The sequence below is a fragment of the Ambystoma mexicanum genome, chromosome 1q (assembly GCF_040938575.1).
Source record: "Ambystoma mexicanum isolate Mex_15411 chromosome 1q, UKY_AmexF1_1, whole genome shotgun sequence".
NCBI lineage: Eukaryota > Metazoa > Chordata > Amphibia > Caudata > Ambystomatidae > Ambystoma > Ambystoma mexicanum.
Window position 1 is genome coordinate 192,942,308 of NC_090922.1, and position 18,765 is coordinate 192,961,072.

At 44.7% G+C, this 18,765-nt stretch overlaps 1 protein-coding gene across 3 annotated transcripts in view; it reads left to right on the forward strand.

Annotated features, from left to right (window-relative positions):
• LOC138526452 (BAR/IMD domain-containing adapter protein 2-like) overlaps nt 1–18,765 on the forward strand; it is a 451,265-nt gene that overhangs the window by 97,218 nt on the left and 335,282 nt on the right. The window lies entirely within an intron of this gene.

Consider the following 18,765-nt stretch of genomic DNA (forward strand, 5'->3'; position numbering starts at 1 on the left):
CGGTAGCAGCCACTCAATACAAGACATAGGGCCTCATTATAACTCGCCAGGTATGGAAACAACGGTGGCCGTTGTTTCCATGCCGCGCGATCACAACTCCTGCAGGCGGAGGCGTCAAACCCGCCAGGTCTGACCTGGCGGGTTTAACACCGCCTGCCTGCAGGCGGACGAGGAAACACCGGCACCATCACGAGATGGTGCCGGTGTTTCCACTTCCCCATTCCCATTGAGTCCTATGAGACTCAATAGGAATGGGGATTTACACCATTCTGCCTCCGGAATTCCCGGGTCACCGGGGTTGTAATGCCACGGTAATTCCGGGAGTCACGGAGGCAGAATGGTAATACGAGTCCGGCGGTAACCAGGCGGTTTTACCGCCTCGGTTACCGCCGGACTCGTACTGAGGCCCATAGTTACATTACATTGCCTTACCCTAGAGCCGGCCTTCATTATCTGAGAAAAGAGTGATGCTTATTAGGAAGTGACGTGTCCATTCATCACTGGACATCTGGCTGTGTTAGTAGCCTCACTGCAGAACTGAAGACACCGTTGTTTCGCAGGGCACATACTCCCCAGAGATCAGAGACAATTCTTCTCCAGACGAAATGAATCCTTTTACAGTATTTTATTTATTTATTAAGCACTAACTAAACCATCCATGGTGTCAGAAAGCTGCACAGCTATTTTTGTTTAAACTGAACATAAAAACAGCACACAAAAAGGTAAAACATGGTTGATACATTACCCATATTCAAGCATTTCAAGTGATTTACGGTGTTGAGGGAGAATTTGCTTTGCACCCCAGAGTTTCTGGCGCCATTATTCTGATGTAAAATCCTTTCAACATCCCAGTGGAATGGGCGAGAGGGTGAGGGGTTGTTGTGTGCCCTTTTCCTGAAAATCCATCTTCCATCCCACCACTGCACAACTTTCAGACCCACCCATGCTTGCAGGCCGAACCCCAGTGACGTCATTACACCAAAATGCCAGGGGTAGTGGAAGTGACATCACATGTCCTTTGACCTATGATGACATCACAGTAAGTGATGTAATTTGACCCCACCCTGAAGTGACATCATGGGAAGCGATAGAGCATGACCTTGCACCCCTTTAATGAGTCTGGCAATTATTGTATACAATCCCAGAAAGACACATTATTTGTTATTCCTATTATTTCTTATTTATGGTCACTACTCAAACAAAGTGTTACACTTGTGGAACCCCCTGTTTTTTTTAAGAGTCCTTAACATACATTCCAGCCACTCCAAAAACAAAGAGCCACCTGGCACTTTCCACAGCCCAGGAGCTTCAATGTGAAAAAAGATCATGTTTTTAGGAGTAGCAAGTGACACTCCAGTGGTCACAGTTGCGACCCCCTGGCGTTCCGCAAATGACCTCCCTGCCGAGCCCCATTGGTAAGCAACAGAGCATAACACCAACTCCGGCTCCCCTATGGCAACAACACCCTAAGTGTCCAACCGAACTCACCCAGAAGCCCACTAGGGGACTTCCGATCTGCATCCTCGAACGAACAGCTCAGGGTTCCCTGATTTTGTTTTGCTGTTTCTATCACTGAGCTGAGTGGCCATAAGCAAAAATAAGGTATTTCTCTGTTCGTGGTTAGAATGCTTTAGAGATGGGAAGGGCTCCATCAGGGGAGTTGCTAGGTCTGGAAAAGACCCGGGGCTAAGTTGATGTCGGAACTGTTGGGACTGGGGGCTAGCTAGTCTTTTGGCTGTAGCTCCTGAGATTCTATCCGGGGCTACAACCAAAAGATCAGGGGCTACAGCCCCCTTAGCCCCCCCTAGCAACGCCCCTGGGCTCCATGTTTTTTTTTATTTTTAAAAGGATACTTACTTTGTTATTTAATTGTATTTTGTTGGTACAATCGTTGTGCAATATTGGTCTCAAAGTCATGCAACCCTCAGGATTCATATTAGTATGTGCTTGGCTGGCAATGTCGAAGATACAGCTTTCCAGTGTTTAGTTGCAACCACATTACTTAGCGTTTAGTCGCTCATAGTTCATGGAGACCACATTGAAAGCTACACCACTCCTAAAACACTTAAGGAAACATATTCCTGTGGGTGTGGGGTCCTCAATCTGAACTTAGAAACACAGAAAACAATATGCCACCATTTTCTGCCTGAATGTCACACCCTGATAATGGCCAGTCCCCTTTATGATATCAGTAAGCAACTAATCCCCGTGCAAGCTGTGTATGATATTTAAAAGTAAATTGCTGGAGCCAAGGCTGGGACTCCTTGCACACTTTAAAAAGCATGTGTTCAGAAACACAAAATACATTTTCTTCAAACTTTTTTTAACCTATGGATGGAATCTCAGCCTTGGCTGAACCCTGCTACCTTTACATGAACTGATTTGAAGTGTAGCTTTCTTCTCTTACTGGCAAATTGAATGTTCCTAGGAGAAATGGGGCAGTCATTGTTTTTTTTTTTAACCAACTTTATTTTCATTTTTAAACTTAAGACAATGGTTGAGCTTTCGTCACAACATATGTTAAGAACATTGTTATTAACATGAACCTTTTATTCAACTCCCTTGAACTTTCTTGTAGAGTCTAGTATTGTCTTCATACTCCCCCCCTCTGCTCCCCACCCACCACCCCCCTTCCTTTTATTAATTGAGCCAATCAAAACCATGGTTGTAACCAGAACAGTTCCAAGAGGCAACCCCTCGCCATATCTTCTGCTGCCTTTATCTGATATGGATGTTTCTAAGAGCCCGGGGTTTAAAGTATTGATTCCCCCGCTCCCCCACATAGTCCTGAAGTGGGTCCCATATGGCTAAGAATTTCAGATATGACCCTGATTTTGTGGCGCAAATGTTTTCCATTGCCATTACTCCCCACACTTTCACCCACCACCATTGAGTTGTAGGGCCCTCCACTGTCTTCCATCGTTGGGCCACTGTCATCCTTGCTGCAGCCAGAAGGTGGGTTATGAGGGCTGCTCTGTTCCCTGAGGCTGCATAGTTCCCTTCTGCCACTGCCCCCAGCAGAATGACTTTCGGGGACCATGGTAGGCTGTATTTTTACCAGCAAAATATGCGCTGGTTGAAAAAAAATCCTAGAATAGCGTTAAGATTCTTTTTAAGTGCAGGTGGCGACCGGGGTAACTAACTCTCACTATCTTGCTAACACATTTCGTGCAGTGTTGTATACTCTTGGAAGAAACTTTCTACAAGTTGGCGCACAATATTGAGCAAGAGAGAAGGGGTGTGTATGAACCTAGACAGCCATAACAGCGGGGAAGTCATGTCTTGGAAGAAAGGGGCCCACAGTATAAACCGGATTTTGCTCATTTTCTAAGGTCCAAGGATTTAAAATCAATAAATCTAAAACAAAATGTATGGCAATAGGTAGGAAGGGAATCGCAAAGAACTTTGAAAATTGAGGGAGACGTCACAGAAAAAGTTAGAGCATACACATACTTAGGTCCTCCTCTCTTCCCAGCTAATCATATAGCAGCTTGACTGATGTGCAGGGCACTTATGTGTCCTCGGGTCCTTGACCCCCCACATCACTCATCCCAGCCTCTGTTCTGCTGCTGGACTTACTTGGCTCACCCTACCCATGGGTGGTTGCAATTACGCTCTTCTCCTATTAGCACTTACCCTGAGCACTTCTAGATGAGCATCAAAGCACTTATCCCCCAACCCTCCCCCCTCTGCACTTGCACGTTCTGAACACTCACAAGGCATAGTAGGTTTGTCTCCCCTTCCCTTTATTCTCATTATTTGTTTGTACTAATAATTCAATTATTTATCCTTTGCTGTAATTCATTGTCTTCCTCTCCTGTCCCCACACTGTTTGACATGTGGGCGCTTTGAAACAGTTTTGCTAATTGTATAAGCACCTAACAAGTGACCAATAAATAAAATAAATAATATCCCCCCTCCCCTAATGCTCCACGGAAGAAAATAGAGAATATGTCTCCTCAAGGGCACTTAGAAAATGTGCTATGATAAAGAAAATGAACCTTGCATGAAGCTGGTTGCTTGGTTAGGGTTTGATCCAGATATATCAAATGTGTATGATACCCAGTATTCTCTTTGGCCTGGAGATGCTTAATGATAAGGAGCTCAAATGGCTCAAAATAATTGGCTTGCCACATTGCACTCCAGTCGAAGTCATCAGAATGGAATTGGGTTTGGTATCTCTAACAACTCTGCTTAACATAGGAAAGAGTATGCTCATGTTTAAGATCACAAACGATGAAGGCAAAACTCAGTTTGGGTGGTATTCCTATCTTGAAAGAAAGAAGGGGGCCTCCATGCTAAAATATGGAATAATGATCTGGAAGACTTTTATTCAATGATGGGCTTCAGCAAGGATTACTCTGGCAAACAAACTCTTACAAAGAGAAGCCTTATCAAGAAAGCATATGAATGGGACCGCATAGACTCCATTGATCATCTACAGGGGAACAATTCCTATGCAAAATATGCTGAAGAAAAATGTGCGTGGTTGAAACCCCTCTTTTATCTGACAGAGTGGGACGATCCTAAACTTAGATGTTTTGCAATGAAAATGAGATTGAACCTTTTGCCCATATTCCCTAGACTGGGAGCTCTTTGCATAAACCCATGGAGAAAAGCCTATGCAGGCTGTGTGGCTTGGAAATAGAGACTATTGATCATCTCATCACAATATGTGTTAAATTAGAAGAATTTGATTTGAAAAAAATGTGGAATTATGGGACGATTAAGGTCTATACAGAATGAATTGTCACTTTGGCAAGCTATTTTTAATATGTCATCGAAAGCATTAACACGAGAATCGCTCAAGGTTTGGCAATACGCAATAAATCAGATTGATATGGAAAACAATAACGAAAAGGGTAAATCAGAATGCGGACAATTCCTGATTAGAAAGGAATGCTGAATAATGAAGGAATTGTTGTTTTAGTTCTGGGTTTGAGGGATTATTGTTTTGACCAATTTTGAATAGTCGGTGAAGTTCTTGGTTTTCTTTTGCTATAGTGATTAACTGAATTTTAACTATGATCCTGTTTTAATAATGTAAAGTTTATTATGAGCTGCAGTGCAATTATACTAATACTGTCGTGTCTGTAATGTGTGCAAAAGTTTGAATAACCTAAACCGCACAATAAAAAAAAGAACATTTAAAAAAGTATGTGCCAATGGCACAGGGTCGGGCGACGGATTCAGAGACCCTCCACACGCACCTTTTGCAGAATATCTTTCATGCAGCCAGACTCTGCTCCAGCCCACAAGTTAGTCAATAATCAATGAAACAACTTAATCAGAAATGCGATTTTAGTAGTCAAATTGCGAGGCGAGTAGTAGTTTTACTTCTGCACCCTCTGCTGAATGGCAAGTAAACTCCTGACCCGTAGACTAGGGGCCTCATTACGACCCCGGCGCTAAACCATGCCGGAGTCCGCCATTCCAAGGTTGGCGGGGCGGTATTTCCCCATTCACCATGGGCCCTTCCCCATTCCCATTTTTGCCCTATAGGGCTCAATGGGAATGGGGAAGGCGCTAATTACGGTGCCGTAATTAGCTCCTAGGTCCCTTTGCGGGTTGGTTTTTTAACGCCTGCTAAAAGCAGGTGTTAAAGTGCAACCCGCAAAGGGACCTCGTAATCAGGCGTTAAGGGTTTAACGGCGCCGACACCTTTTATGGCGCCGTTAACCCCTTAACGCCTGGGTTGTAATGAGGCCCTAGGAAAGGAACTTGCAGCTAGGGCTCCAGTTGGGCATCTTCGAGGGCTTAATGTTGCACGACATTTTCTGAACCATCTGACCTTATTTTACCACTTTCTCGGAGGGGCTCTTGCGTGCAGACTCCTGACCTTTGGGGCCTGACAGAGTAATGTGAACTTAGGTCAAAGTGAAGAGCTCAACATAGATATTACATTGATCAGCTGCACCGTTGCATAAGCCCTGCTTCCTATGCAGATCGCTGTTTGGTATTTGATCAATATTATTAGCACCCGGGCAGGGGAAGCCAGCCAATCAGGTGGCTAGGAATGTGGAATGTGGAATTCCACGTGCCTATGCAAGCCCACATGCCAGCCTGACAGCCTGCTCCCCTGCTGCTATCTTCCCCTCACTCACCTCCCTCTTTTAAAAAAAAAACCTTCACACTCCCCACTCACCTTATTTCGGCTGCAGTGGCCACTGCAGCCACTCCTTCTTCCTGGCTCAAGCTGGCTGCCATGGAAAGGGAAGAGGGGCTCCATACAGAGCCCCGCCTTCCCTTTTCTATGGTGGCCATCTTTGTAAAGGGTTTTTTTAAAGGGATGTGCGCGGCGTCCCATTGAATGAAGGAACATCCTTTTTTTAGCACACCGGGCTACCACTTTGGCAACCTGGGGTGGTAATAGCCTTAAGCCCCTGTTCCAAGGGCTGAAACGAGGTTTAGCGGCCCAAAGCCCTCATTGTCCGCCCTCGCTTTGCTCAGGCCGATAACTTGAGCTTCCGGCCTGTTAACCCCTGTTCCAGCCTTTGGAACGGGGGCTTAACACGATCATTTAATATAGTAATGCTTTGCTTTCATGCTACTGTTACCTCTTCGCCTGAAACAACATTTAAAATAGGACACTGTCTATGTTTTCATCATCCGCACTAGAACATACTTTCATTAATTGCCACTTTGCCTTCAGTGGAGAAGAATGCTACTCCTGACCGCACCACCCACCCAACTGGAAATCACCACTGAAGAAGGCAAATCTCATGCATTCCTGGTATCGTGTTCACTCCTATGCATGTTTGGGAATTGTACCCAAGTAGGTGTAGGCTATAATATCTCCAGGTTATTAAATGTAGGCATCTGGTCCTCTTTTTTTGTCAGGACAATATTGCTTCATGTCTTCTTTTCTGGTCTGGGTGAAGAATTAATTTCTTGGAGGGTCTGAGACTGCATGGAATACTTAAGGGATCCTCAGTGGTGGTTGAGAGGTGACAATGAGACAGGTTCTAGAATCTGAGAGGTGTGAAAAGGTATAAATGCACGTCGCCCCTCCTTATCCCCGAGTAGTGAGGCCTTGTTATTCTCAGCAATGCGGAACTGGCCGACAGCGAACTCTGGATATTGCTTTGTGTGTCTAGCTTAGTTTTCTGCTCCTCTTACTCCCATCCACCCCAGCCACATCTTTCCATCTCTCCGCATCCCCCAAATCCCTTCAAAGTAAACAATTTGTTATAAAGCTTCTTATATGTGGATTATCACTCTTAATACATTTTATAAGTCCGTTTTTTATGTCAAACTATTTAATGTTTGTATTCCCTGTACAGGGAAAAATGTATATTTAAATTCACTATTTGGACCCATTTTTTCAAATTGTCTTCTGGGAGAAACCGCTGCTCGGCACCCAAACCCTACTTAAAAGGGTTGGGTGTAGGATGGGAATACTGTGAAGAGCATTTCTAATGCCACATTTGAGTCCCAGTTCTCCCCTGACTGTCAGTCGACAAAGAGCTCCAAGCCACTATCGATTAATAAGGTAGGACTATTGGAAGGGACATCAGTTCTGAATTTTTGGGCCTTGCCTCAAATAAGAAGCCCACTTGTCTCAGAACTCCTGAAAGGGAATATTTTATAAAGTGGTGGCCTTGTGGACCTGGGCGTATGATGCTGACCCTTTCATGAGTTATCAGTGCACAAGCCTTTGATGGTGTACCTGGTCATATAGTAGCTGTACCTGGGCATATGGTCGCTCTACATGCCATCTGATGAAGTATCTCTAAAAAGGAGGCTGAGCATGGGATATAATGGTGTGATCTCAGCACAAATAGCTGTAAGTGTATATGTGTGTGTGTACTTGGGCTTGAATATGTATCTCGTCACGTGAGGCTGTACTGGGAATATTTAGTTGTACCTGGACATATCATGAGGGTACTCGTCTATGTAAGTCTTTGACTTGTTATATAATGTTGGGCCTGGGTATAAGAGGATATACTTGGCATTTGAGGCCATACAAGGTGTCCGGTTATAGCTTCAGCTGTGTAACAAATGTCAACATCTTTGTACCGAAGCATCATCCTTTGCAAATTAGGCTGTTCCTATGGATACGGTGGACATAGCTGACCAAATGAGATTAGTACCCGACGGGGTTGGGGGGCAGCCTCTTAGCCAATGAGAAGGCTCAGAAAAGGGACATTACCACATGGTAATCCTGCTACTCTGAGCCTCCTCAGGGCTGTAGAGGAGGCCGCCTTCTTCTCCTGCCGGGGATTGAACTAAGTGCTCCCCTCCCACCTCCCCCCTCTCTCCCCTCCACAGATACTCCCACCACACTTACCTTCTTTTTGGTTCCCTTTCTGGAGAAGACGCACTGGGGACACTTATGTCTCCAGTGCGTCCGCTCCTGGTCTACGACACCCCACCTTGGAAAGGAAGAAGGAACTACCATGTAGTCCCGTCTCTCCTTTCCATGGCGGGCATTTTTTAGTTGACGTTTTTTGTATTTCTTTAATGGCCGCCATGGAAAGGGATAAGGGACTACGTGTAGTCCCTTCTCCCGTTTTCACTGTGGCCATTTTGTATGTTTAATTTGTTTTTTATTATCTAAAATTGTCGCCTTGGACAGGGAGAACAGACTATGCCCGCCCCTTCCGTGGCGGCCATTTTTTTTCTCAATTGCGAAAGGCTGGAGAGTTTTGCAACTGACAAACAATGCTATTAGTATCCCAGTCTTATGGGTCGGGTACTAATAGCAATAAAGTGCATGTGGACAAACTGGGCTGAACTTAGAATAAGATGACTGTACCTGGAGAATATGACCATTGTACCTTGGCATGGATGGTAAAACCTAGGATATGATTTTAATTAATATAGCACCGCTCTATCTCGGTATAGGAGGCTGAGCCTGGCTGAAAATGACTGACCTGTGTATGTGATGACTGTACCAGGGTCTGAAACTATAGCTGACATTTTATCTGGTACAGAATGGCTATATCAGGCATGAGATGAATATATCTGGTAATATGCAGGCGAACTGACAATTGATTGAGGTGCCTGGGTATATGGATCCACTCCTGGCATACAATGTCTGAAAATGGTTAGGCTTTGACTGTAGCTGCTTATGCGAGGCTGTACCAGAGAGGCGATTAAAGTGACTCACAAATGGGGTTGTATGATGAAATCTCAGTGCTTGTTAAATTCTTTTACTTGGGATTGTATAGCACGTCTCTGCTATTTACATCCTGGTGGTGCTGATCTTCTAGTGTGACAGCTGAATTCCTGAACTCAGAGGACCAGTCATCATGCATATCCGATGGGCATATCTGCCACTTCCACGCTTGACTCCTAAAGCCAGTCCCATTCCCACTGAATGCTGGGAATTATAGACTCATCCTTGCAATGGTAAACAAACCACACGTTCCAGCATGCAACTGTAGACAAAAATGAAGACTGGCTTAAGGTGTCATGCATGGAACTGGGAAACTTGGCATGGGAGGAAGGCAGGTAAGTAAAGGTTCTGACAGTGGGTCGGAAAGATGAAGGCCCTCCCTATCTCCTACCAGTCAAGGTTTGATGAGGTGTTGTACGTCTGTTTAAATTCATGTCTATTGGGCACTGATATGGGGCTAGGACGAGTCCTGTATCATCTATTCAACGAAGTGTCGTGGTGTTGATATTGAAGCAAGTCCTTGAGACCTTGGTGGGGGAGGAGTTAATGCAGGGGGAGATTGATACCCTCAGGCACTTATTCATCCCATAGTTAGTGGCTTTGAGCTAAATATTGTGGAGTGGTAGATACTGTGCGCATATATATTGCTTGCAAAACGGTATTTTCACTTCATTGCATTCAGCATAGAACAGCAAATTGTCAGAATGTGATAGGATGTCCCTGCCAGCATAGCACTGCCATCAGTGCCATCTAGTGTTGGTGTTGACCATGTCAGTTGCTAGTGCAAGCTGTTTGTCCAACTGCATTGTGTTCTCAGCCCATGTAAGGCTCATTGGTTTTGTCTTTGGAATATATAAGGGGTGTTAGTGGCCAATTGAAAGGGAGGCCTCAGCTAATTGACTGCTATTTGCAGGGCCTGAATTTGCGCCCTGTCACAGCATCACCCTACATAGAATGATGAAGCATGACATAGAAGGTTTTTACCTGGATATTTGATTGCAGCACCTTGCATTGTGACCGTAACTGGCTCTATGAGATTCATCTAGACATATTTCATCTATAGCTGAGCATATGTAGCTGGCAAACAATGGTTAAACATGGGTTCATTATGCTGCCCATGACACAAAATGGCTGTAGGTGGACATATGATCGCTGCACCTTGGCATATGTGGAGTTATTTAACAGAATATGGGAATAGATGGAATATAAGGATGCGCCACTCAAATAAAAACAGTAAGACTCATTACGAGTCTGGCAGTAGCTGTGCTGGTAAAACCGGCTGGCTGCCGAAGGACTCTTGGGGATTTACCGGTGCCAGACTTGCCAGAATTACCGGGGCATTACAGCCCCGTTGGTCTGGTAATTCCAGCGCCAGCATTCTGTTACTCCCATTTCCTGGGGGCTGCGGTAAAACCAGCACCATGCAGTTATGGTGCCGGTGTTTCTGTGTCCGTCTGCGGCCGGTGGCATTACGCCCGCCAGGTAAGACATGGCCAGAGAACTCGGAGTTAGCCGGTCCGGAAAACGGTGCCGGTACGGTTTTACCAGCACCGTTAAATCCGGACCGGCTAACTTGTAATGAGGCCCCCTGAACTTGCATATGGTGACGGTATTGACTATAGGGGTATACTTAGCAAAGTATAGCTTTACTTGGGACACATTCTAGCAGGAATTGGGTCTTCATAGATTGCTTTACCTTAATGATTTGCCAGTACATTGATGCGTTATAAGAGAGCGTCCTATGCAGGCAGACTAATAACCCTGGACTCACTGTGGACCATTCTCCTGGTCTCTCCATATTCGCTCCCCTTTTTAGTGACAAGAGTCAACACTAGGGTAGCATGTAGCACTAAATATATTTATATAATATATATTTAAATATAATATTCAGTGAAAAACCTGTAGTTGAAGCACTGTTAAGGTGAAACAATCTAATGCAACGACACCCTTGAAATTCAGTGAAAATAAACTTTTGCTAAAGTCACATTAAGGTGCCGATTACTTGTCACAAAGCCCCTGAAGTTCGGCAGGTGTTGAAAGCTACGCCACCTTAAATATGGGGCCCCCATTGTGCCGTTCCTAAGCACACTGATGGCATAACAAATGACATCACAGATGACATCAATTGTGCAGCCCCTAAGCACACAGATGACATAACAAATGACATCACAGATGACATCACACATGGCATCACTTCAGACATGTCAGATGCTATCAATGATGACATCATATGAGAAATCAACTATGACTTCTTCAACTGCCTCTCTGGTAATTTCCCGCCATGGGGAAACATTTTGGACTGTCTTTAAAGATATAGTACAGATGCAATATACCCTGTCTTTTATGACGGGCCAAACCATTTGTCAAGCATTGTAAATAATGGTAGGACAACTACAGATAATTGGTCTTGTACATAGCAGTCTACAACTTCAGATGCATTACAGCAGTAGTCTGCAACTTTTGGATCGCCAAAGGTCTTACATTCCAAATTCCAGTAGCCCAACCCAGCCTAGGCAATAATACGAAGGGGTCAATGGAGTCATAGCCCAAAATATGTAGCGAAACGCAGGCTTCATACACTGGCACTAAAATGATTACAACTTCCACCCGTTCTACCTTACCTACACTTGTCCTGAGAACCCTTGTCCTAGCAACATGAGAATAGTTTTCCCCTTGGTTGACCTTTGCAGGCCACCTGCCCTAACCCTTACCATTTTACATGGTCAGGGCATACATTTTTATTTGTTATACTGACAGTAAGTTGCCTGATATATGCACATATGTTGATTTCGGAAACTGTTCTCTCTCATGCATGTTGTGTTCTGTGGTGTTCTGGTGAAAAGGTATAATTGTACTTCGTTTCACAGGGGACTGCTTTTAAAACAGAGTAATAAAGGTACTAGAGTACCTCAACATGGCAAATGCTCATTCAATGCAGAGTAACTCTGGTGTGAATACCATGGTTGTAAATGGACAGAATATTTAAATGCTAACTCCAATCAAACTTTTCACTTGAATCCACCCTTATATGCCGGACTGCGCTTTTTCAATGTTGCATTTCTCTTACTTATTCACTTGATATGCTGTCCCAGTGTTGTCATTGATGACGTCATATGTGAAGTCATCAGTGTGCTTAGGGGCATCACAATCATAGTTACGGTGGTTTAACTTCCAACACCTGCCAAACTTAAGGGGTTTTGTTGCATTAAGTTTTCACCTTGATGTCACTTCAACACACAGGGCCTCATTAGGATTCTGGCGCTAAACCATGGTGCTATTAGCACCATGGTGCATGCCGGAGTCCGCCATGGCGGAACGGGGAATTACCACCCCATTCCGAGGTTGGTGGGGCGGTAATTCCCCATGCCGCCATGGCCCTTCCCCATTCCCGTTTTTGCCCCATAGGGCTCAATGGGAATGGGGAAGGCGCTAATTACGGTACCGCAAATTGCGGTACCGTAATTAGCACCAAGGTCCCTTTGCGGGTCCCTACTTTAACGGCTGGCAGCCGTTAAGGTCGGGTCCCGCAAAGGGACCTCGTAATTAGGCGCTAGGTGTTTAACGGCACCGCAGCCTTTTAAGGCGCCGTTAAACACTTAGCGCCTGGGTCATAATGAGGCCCAAACACTTTTTTCCAGAATTTTCAAAGGTTTCCTTGCATCAGATCGTTTCATCTGAACGGTGCTTCAAATAAAGTTTTTTCACTGAATTTCAAGGGTTTTCTTGCACTGAACTAATTAACCTTAACTGGCGCCGAACAAAGGTTTTTTCAATTAATGTCAAGGTTTTTGTTTTGCCATACCTCCCACCCCCGGTAATTCTGCCTTTTTCTGATAACATAAATGATTTCATATCGTTTGTTAACAATAGGTGTTCTTCAGATGTTCAACATTAGTTTTATCAAGAATTCCATCTTATTTTCTGTCCACTAGATTAGAACGGATTACTAATGTAGTACTGGCGCTATGAAGAGGGAGGTGGTTTAATGCATTGGTTTAGTATTGGGGTACTGGAATGAGGAAGAGGGATGTGGGGGTAATGCAACAGATTACCTATCTAATACTGGGACAAAGAAGAGGGAGGTCGTAGTAAAGGAAGGATTGCTGATGGGATAATGTAGAGGGAAGTGGGATAGTGGGAGACTGTGATGGGGAAGAGTGAGGTGGGGTTAGTGGGGACTGTAATGAGGAACAGTGTGATGTGGGTAGTGGTGGACTGTGATGAGGAAGAGTGAGGTTCAGGTAGTGGGCTACTTTGATGAAGAACAGTATTTTTAGGGAATGGAGAATGTGACGAGGAAGAGTGAGGTGGAGGTAGGGGACTGTGAGGAGGAAGAGTGAGGTGGGATACTGGGGGAATGTGAGGTGGTGGTAGTGGGGGACAGTGATGAAGAAGAGTGAGGTGGGTTAGTGGGTGTTTTTGCTGAGGGAAAGTGAGGTGGGGTAGTGGTGGACTGTGATGAGAATTTGTGAGGTGATGGTAGTGGGGTATTGTGATGAGGAAGAGTGGGTTGGGAGTAGTGGGGTTATGTGATGAGGAATAGTGAGGTGGGGCAGTAGGGGACTGTGATCAGAAAGAGAGAGGTGGAGTAGTGGGGCACTGTGATGAGGAACAGTAATTTGGGGGTAGTGTGGGACTATGACGATGAAAAGTGAGTTGGGATAGTCTGAGATTGGTATGAGGATGAGAGAGATGGGCGTAGTGGGGGACTGTGAGGACAAAGAGTGTGGTGGGTTTCTTGGTGATTGTGACGAGTGAGGTGGTGGTGGTGGGGGACTGTGATGAGGAAGAGTGAGGTGGGATGGTAGGGGATGTGACGAGGAAGAGTGATGTAGGATGGTAGGGGATGTGACGAGGAAGAGTGAGGAGGGAGTAGTGGGGGACTTTGAGAATGAAGAGTGATCTGGGGTAGTGAGGGACTGTGAGGTGTGAGGTGCTGCGGGAGTGTGTCGAGGAAGTGTGGGGTGGGGTAGTAGGGGATTTTGATGAGGAAGAGTGAGGTGGAGGTAGCAGGGGACTGCGATGAGGAAGAGGGTGGTGGGATAGTGGGTGTATTGCTCTCCCAGAGTGCACAGACAGTCATAAATCACCAGTGCAATTACGGCGCCAATACTTTGAACGCAGGAAGACGCAATAACTTGCAACCACACACTCTTAGAAAATAATGAGCACTTATACGGCTATTTATTCAAAGTTTAGAAGCAACCAGTGATAACATAGAAATAAATCACAGAAGAAACAGGGAATTCAAAAGAAAATACATCACCGTGAGCGTAACTGGATTCCTCATCTCGCCAGAAGCGGCTGGAAGACCCCGATAACAGCCAGGCCAAGAGAACAACAGCCCACAGGTATGCCGGACGGAAGCGTCCCCCCTCTGGCTGAAGTCTCACCTGACCGCTTAGGGGTTCCGCATATATGCACCCTTCAAAAAGGGGTGGCGATTTCTCAAACCTTCTGGCAACGCACTTGCGCATTGATGAGCAGCCGTTGGTTGCCAGCTGGGTCAACCGACAGTAACCTCAAGGAGCAAAGTCCCTCCCTCCTCTAAAAACAAGCATCACAGAAAACAGTCCCATAGCTCATAACAAGACATAACAAAGTTAGCTTTCCCAGCAGAAATGTCCTTGACTGCATACCAGGTTTGGAAAGCATGTTTTCTTCAGCATCGTGAATCTAGCTCTCAGCAAAATGAGTGCAGCTTTTCACTGCGGCATGAATTAAATATCCATCATGGCTCCGAGCGCTCCCAGAATGCACTGCGCATCAGCGCCATGTTTTAGCTCAAGCATAACAGTGGGGGACTGTGATGAGGAAGAGTGAGGTGGGTAGTGGGGGATCTGTGATGAGGAATAGTGAGGTGGGGTAGTGGGTGACTGTGAGAAGAAAGAGTGGGGTGGGATTACTGAGAGTCTGTGATCAGGAAGAGTGAGGTGGGTATAGGGGACTGTGGTATGGAAGAGTGAGGTAAGGTGGTGAGGGGACTGTGAGATGGAAGAATAGTGTAATGTAATTTTCATTTGTATAGCATCTTTATCCCATTGCTAGGGCCACTAAGCAGTGTAGGTGAACGCCCCTGTGGACCGTAGTCCAAGGTTTGGGAGAATTTATCAGAGGAGCTTAGAATGCGTGTGTGCATTTTAGCCAAAGCGAAGTTGGGAAAGTGTGGCCAGGTCCTTCCTAGCTAAGTGGTTGGGTGCTTTGAAGTTGACAAGAGCGAATGCAAGACTAGTAAACTCATTATGTCTCCAGCTAGACCACATTTTTCTCGTGGGGGATCGCTGCATTCTAATGGCAGAGGTCTTGTGCGATGTGTCATTGGGTGGCCTTGACTTGAGCTATCTGCCATAAGCATGGAGTGTGATACGTACCTGTGTGCTCTGGCTGGCATCTTGGCTTCATAGATGTGGCGTGGACTCTCCCATGGTCTGCTGGAGATTATTTGAGTATTCTTATCATCATTTGGTGATTACATGGAAGATTATTGCTGCCCGGACAACCTGAAGTGGTTCAATAACTAAAGAGGGCAGGGTTCCTCAGGGTGCTGTGGGGCGTAGCCATGTCTTGAGGGCCCTCCTGAAGGCGAAGAGGTCCACTATGCATCAGATGTAAAGCGGCATTGAGTTCCAGATAGTGGGGGAGGAAGGATCCTCCTATTCTAGTCAATTTGAAGGAGGGGATCACAAGAAGGAGTGCAGTGGCAGAACGTAGGTTTCTGTTGGGTTGGTAGCAGCAGTGTCATATTTAAGCTATCTGCTGCCTTAGTGGGCCCCAAACAAACCTATGGGTGCAACATGTACAGTTCTGGCATGGCCAAAAGCTAGTGTGCCTAAAGAAACCTATTGGTGCAACATGTACAGTGGCAACGGCCGAAGCCGATGGCTAGTGGGCCCCAAAGAAACTATATCATGACAAAACCCTTGAAATTCTGTGAAGAAACTTTGGTTAAGAGATTGAACGTGAAAAAACCTAGCAAAAAAAAACCTTTAAATTACGTGACTGACGAGGAAATTAAGTGAAAAAATCTTTATTAAGATTGAGTTAAGGTGATCAGATTTAACACAACGAAACCCTTGAAATTCAGCACCCGCATTTCAACCAAGACCACCTGTGTACCCCTTGTTGCGCAGGGTATGACCACAATGATGACATCACAGATGACATCACTGATGACATCGCTGGTGACATCACTAATTACATCTTGCATGTTATCACTGATAACATCACTGATGGTATCGCCAATGGCATCATACACAACATCATTGAGGAGATCAATAATTACTTCACATACTACATTGCTGATTATATAAGTTTAAATCTTTTTTTTTGCCAACTTTTGATAAATATTTGAATGAATTACTCTTAATAATAATAAGAACATGACATGGAACAAAACAGACATACACAAGTATCATATGATTACGTGTGGAGCATTAATTTGTAGTACTTATCAACATATAACATTTAAAATAAAAATGTGCACCCTTGTACAAATAGTTTGAATTTCATATATAAGTAAGCAATTACAATAATTAATTGCAGGGGAAGTACCTGGTCCAGCTAAATATATTTCAAGTATTTCAAAGAAAGTATAATATGTAGATGTAGTAGGGAGAAGAAATAAGAAGACTAGAAAGAAGAACCAACATGTTTATTATTAAGTGTTAGGATAATAGCCAATGATCACACTTAAATGTACAATTCTCATTATTGTAATAACATTACATTGAAAGCATGTTTTTCAAGAAATATTTCTTTTGAAAAATAAATTATGAATTATTCTTCAAATAAAACAGATTTCCTTCCAAAGTACATACATGCTTATATTGTATTCTTCTTTTTAAATAATGTCTGTTTGTGCTTAAAATTGTGTACTGTGTGTTACATTTAAAGAGGGCAGACTACAAAGGGCAGACTACAAAGTACTGTGTAGGTATGAATTATGTACATATATGGCGTGTAACAGAGCAGAGTTGTCATATTCCAAATTGGTATAAATCAAACCAGTGATACCAGTGAAGTCATGTATGATGCCATCAGTGATGCCATGAGTGATGTCACATAGGATGTAATTAGTGATGTCACCAGTAATCCCAAACCAAATATATAAATGTACATCAGTAGAATAGTCCATTTGAGCCAAGTCAAACATTCCACAACACCACCTCGTAGCTATGGCTGGAAGTTCACCTGGCAGCACTGCATTGAAAACATGACAAGCATACTCTGAAGGTGCTATATATGTAGGCATTCAGAGTGTGGAAAGCTCATGTTATTTTCCTTAGGGTTTGGCCAGGGCCAAAGATGCATCACGGTGGCAACTTTATCCCCAAAGCCGATCTCTGGTGGCCATGGCCAGTGGTCAGATTGTCCAGGCATAGCAGAACAGGCCATGCTCAGTCACTAAAATAACATCAATATTTTTTGGCACCTGCATTTTGGCGTTTAAAAAAAAGAAAAACACTGGACTGATTAACAATAAAATTTGAAAAAGCACGTTTCCGGGGCCAGCTGGTGAAAACCCGTTGAGTGGTTCGTGCTGTGGGTGTAACCGACTTTTTTCCCCATTTATGTGAATTGTGTCCATTTTGGGACCCCACCCCTAAATTTGCCGACCCCCCCCCCACCCCTCTCTGATGAGACTGCACCAAACGTTCCCAAAAGAATCAGAGTTGGGTCTATATTTTGTTTGTAAAGTTCTGTGCAAATATGTCAAACGGCATCAAAATTATAAGCCACCCAAAAAATGCTCTTCCTATGGGAAGGCCAACTTTACCATAACTACAGGGTTGCTATTGCTGATCCCGTAAAATATATATTAAAAAATAAAATAAAAAAGATGAACCTGGTATATGAGGGCACTAGCCATGGCATATCACGGGGGAACCCCTAGAACCAAACAGAGAAAATAAATGCATAGAGTCTGATTCACAAAAGTATTTTATAATGGTGCAATCCCACTGAAAAACAATCTGTCAATCATGCCCATATAGTCCATATATTGGCTTTATCAATACTTGTTTATATAGCAATAATTCTGCTGACCAGCCTTGTACTGATTGCTTCCAATTCTGCACAAAAGAAAACCGAAATGTAGAAGTACGGACTGTGAGCATGACGTAATGCTTGGGCTTTTGGATCTCTTGGCAGCGTTCGAGTCGCTCAGCCTTTTCTCCTTGCAAGACTGGGGAAAGTGGCCGGCCAGATAAGCCAAGTTAATATCTAATCCTTTGCCTGAGAGACCACTCATCTGAGGTAGCATGCCACCCCCCCACCACACTCCGTTCGTTACAACATATACATCAAGCCCCTGCATGATTTGTTGATTGCCCAAGACATTGGGCCTCATTACGACCCTTGCACTCCCGGAATGAAGGGGGCCGGTACGGGACCAGGCCCCTTCATTCCGGGAGCGCGTATTACGAGGTTCCCTTCGCGGGACCCAGATCAGACCCTGGTAATCTGCCCCTATTACCTCCCTCCCCATTCCCAGTGAGCTCTATGGGGGCTCAAATGGGAATGGGGATGGGTTCCTGCAAGGAGGGCTTACCGGGTCCTCGTATGTCGGAATGACCCGGTAAGTCCTCATTGCAGGAACCCGGTAAAGGAGCCCGGTTTGGAGGCAGCCATGGAGCTAATAGCAC